Source organism: Corvus kubaryi, unplaced genomic scaffold (genome assembly GCF_017639235.1).
Source record: "Corvus kubaryi isolate FWS band 111438036 unplaced genomic scaffold, C.kubaryi_AGA036_p1.0 37382, whole genome shotgun sequence".
Lineage (NCBI taxonomy): Eukaryota > Metazoa > Chordata > Aves > Passeriformes > Corvidae > Corvus > Corvus kubaryi.
The window spans coordinates 3,753,263-3,756,996 of record NW_024581124.1 but is presented as its reverse complement, the minus strand read 5'-3'; the positions used below and the strand labels follow the sequence as shown (position 1 = coordinate 3,756,996).

Sequence of the window (3,734 nt, the reverse complement as noted above, 5' to 3'; positions counted from 1 at the left end):
ACGAGCGGCTGCTCCGGCATCCCACGCCGAGCCCCACATTTCCCCCCCGCCCTCCGCCGCACACGCGCAGCCTCGCACGCTGCATAAATATTCATGGCAAAATCAATTTGCACCTAAAGATCTCTCCTGAAATTGCATCCCCTCTGCCGTGGCGTGGCCCGGCAGCACAGCTGGGATGTCACTGGAAATGCCATCTTCAGCCCAAATATATAGAAGGGGGTAAATCTCCTGTAATTGTTACATGATTTCTCTTATTCCTCCGTCATAAACGGCACTAAATTGGGTTTTATCATTTTAAAGGCTGCTGGCAGATGCTGCTGGGCAGGCTCCAGAAAAATGAGGCCCCCTCCTCTCGCCGGGGTGTCAGCACTGCACTTGCTCAGAGTCAGAATTCCAGAATCCTGGAATCATTCAAGTTGGAAAAGCCCTCCAAGACCATCGAGTTCGACCTGTGCCCAATCCCTGCTTTGTCTCCCAGCCCAGAGCACTGAGTGCCACGTTCAGTCATTCCTTGGACACCTCCAGAGGATTCCACCACCTCCCTGGGCAGCCCCTTGCAATGCCTGACAACCCTTTCCATGGAGAAATTCCTGGGAATTCCTTTCCATGGAAAAGCAGCCGGGGACAGCAGTGACACAGCCACAGCAACCAGCTCAATCCCCATGCAAAGGGTCTCAGATTTTTGGACTCAAGGGGCAGGTGGCCAAACCTAGAGATAGTGAGAGAGTTTAAAAAAAATTCCCACATTATAAAATGACCAGATGTGTTTCCTGAACTCCAGTCAAACCACAGAGGGCAGAAATCTCGAGCAAGGAAAGGTATCTCCCATTTCGGTGCTCTCATTTGTTTTACTTGTCTCCCACTAGCTGAAAATAAAGCCCAGGGTGTCCTTGGGCTGTGGTGCCTGAGGAATTTCCCCATTACTCTCAGCACCCACCTGTGTGACAGATCCCAAACATCAGCTCCCAGCCTCCTGTCTCCAAAACCCTTGGAGTGTCCAAAGCCTGTGGCTGCCTGGGGTCTTCCCTCAAAGAAGCTCTTGGTTTCCTCAAAGCTCCAGCTCCTGGAATCACATGAAAACAAGCATCTGTCCCAGAAGTTTGGGAGCCTCCTGTCCCATCTTTCTGCAGGATTGGAGTGTGGAGATAACCTGCACAGGGGACAGGTGCCTGTGGAGGTGCTGGGATGTGCCTGGGGCTGGGGACACGTCTCGCATGCTGGAGACATGTCTGACAGCTGGGGACAGACTGCACAGTGAGAACACTGATCTTCCAGTCTCAGGAAAAGCTACAGCTCCCACCAATCATTTTTATACCCGCTAAACAAAACCTGACAATGAGGATTTATTGCTTATAATATTAAGTGAAGTTTAATTTAGACCATCTATAAAAGTCCCATTCCAGAGTGTTTCCCAAAGATCCTCGACACTTTAAAATAAAGAGGACAAATACTGAAGTGCTCTCAGAATGTTATGGGACAATTTCCTTTTATGTTGCCATTCAGCGATGTTTTCTCTCTGGCTGGAACCCAACGTTTCAATGAATTTTTCAGACTCTATCAGGCTCTTTCCCTCCCGAGCTGCCAAATGATGCTCAGTCGAACGAGCTCACGTTGGCAGGACAACATCCAGCACTCAGCATTCCCTGGAAGCCCCTGTTCATTCCAGCTCATTCGGCTGAGCACGTGTGGCATGCAACACGTGTAAGGGACCCCTTGGAGCGGCTCCTGATCCCCCCTCCCCACCTGCCAGAGGGAATGGGAACAAAGGGGTGACGCCCAGGGCCAGCTCCTCGCAGGGACTGCAGCGGGGTCAGTGCTGAGCCCCAGGTGATGGATTCCATTCTTCTGTTCTGGATGTTTCCTTGCAGGTTGAGAGAGCAGCAGGCTTAGAGAGCACCAGGATGTATTCCTGGGTGTTGGTGGCTGGTGAGGCAGTGCCCACCCCAGCTCTGCCAGGCTCTGGGTGCCAGCAGCTCTCCAGGCTGCTCGCAGTCAGCTCCTTGCATCAACAGAAAGCAGAGTATGAACTGCTGGAGGCAGAGCTGGAAATGGCACAGCGGTGACGAAGAGCATTGCTATGGAAACTCCATCAGTTACAGTCCTCTGGCTCAATCCGCTCCTGGAACGAGCCGGGCTGGGAGGAGAGGTAGGGGAAAAATAGAGCTGGGAAGAGTGAGACATGAACTCACCTGGAGACAGCGAGGGCACCGGGCTGAGCGGATCCATCGCTGCAGACGGGAGCTCTCGTTAGGAAGCACTGCTTCAAAAATCAGCAGAATTTTAATTAGGCATTGACATGCTTTATTCCTAATGACGAAGAACTTGACAGCCCTGACAGGTGCCGTTAATTACGGCTTCTCCCGGCGCTGGCGCTCCCCACCCTGGGAGCGGCACCCGCGGTCCTGGCAGGTGCTGGGGGTGCCACAAACACACCCCCCGTGGGCCTTGGAGTGGGATCTGGTGTCTGTGGGGTGAATGTCCCCATGAGGGTGAGCTGGTCCTGAGGGTGAACCCTCAGTTCTGGGGTGCCACAGGTGGCTCAGCTCACCAGTGAGCCCAGTGCAAGAGCAGGAACTGTTCCCCAGTTCAGCCCTTTGCCCCGGGGTGGGCAGAGCAGAGACAGTTCCCAGTAGTAAGGAATGTTTCTTTAGCTTGCTATTCGACCCCAAATCTGAGGGATGAGATCTTTGGGATGGATGTTTGTAGAGCTCTTGGCATTATGACTTTTTAACCTGTGCTCCTGACACCACAGGGAATCCTTTGCAGGACCAGTTTGCTGCTGGAGAGGCAAATCACAGTGAGTGACCTCCCGGGACCTGCCAGGCTCCCTGCCAAAGCAGCTTGGCAAGAGGAACTTCTTGGTGCCACTACCTTTGGTTTTACAAAGGCACAAGAGCCCTTTCCTGAGATGGAGCCCGATGCCGCGGGCGAGCAGGCAGGGCAGGGGACTTGAGGTGGGTTTGCTTGTTCATCTCTCAGTGTAGTGAACTGGTGCTTCTAAAACACCCCAGAAATGACGGTAAATGTGTTTTAAAATTTTGTGACAGTGCATGCACAAATCACCAATTAAAGGCTCCCTAAGTGCCCATTAACATGATAAGTCGTAACAGCTCCAAAAGAGACATTATTGTTTATCACGTCAGCGACCCGTGGATTAAGGACTCCCCAAGTACACATTGACAGGGGGAGCGGAACATCTCCGGAGCTGTTCCTGCACTGCTGCACTCGCCTGTGGAGAATGGCAGCACTCGGCAGCCAGGGCAGCACCCAGCCCTGCTCAGCACCCAGCCCAGCTCAGCACCAGCCCAGCTCAGCACCCATCCCAGCTCAGCACCAGCCCTGCTCAGCACCCAGCCCAGCTCAGCACCAGCCCTGCTCAGCACCAGCCCAGCTCAGCACCCAGCCCTGCTCAGCACCCAGCCCCGCTCAGCACCAGCCCCACTCAGCACCCATCCCAGCTCAGCACCAGCCCTGCTCAGCACCCAGGCCTGCTCAGCACCAGCCCAGCTCAGCACCCAGCTCAGCACCCAGCCCTGCTCAGCACCCAGCCCAGCTCAGCACCAGCCCTGCCCAGCACCAGCCCAGCTCAGCACCCAGCCCAGCTCAGCACCAGCCCAGCTCAGCACCCAGCCCCGCTCAGCACCCAGCCCTGCTCAGCACCCAGCCCTGCTCAGCACCAGCCCCGCTCAGCACCCAGCCCCGCTCAGCACCCAGCCCTGCTCAGCACCCAGCCC

At 55.1% G+C, this 3,734-nt stretch overlaps 1 long non-coding RNA gene across 1 annotated transcript in view; it reads right to left on the bottom strand.

Annotated features, from left to right (window-relative positions):
* Positions 1–543: 543 nt before the first annotated feature.
* Positions 544–3,734, bottom strand: part of LOC121667952 — a 5,403-nt gene continuing 2,212 nt past the window's right edge. The window contains exons 2-3 of the long non-coding RNA XR_006017206.1: positions 2,190–2,257; positions 544–1,063 (exon numbers count right to left, since the gene is read on the bottom strand). This is a non-coding gene — a long non-coding RNA (uncharacterized LOC121667952). The remainder of the gene's footprint in view (positions 1,064–2,189; positions 2,258–3,734) is intronic.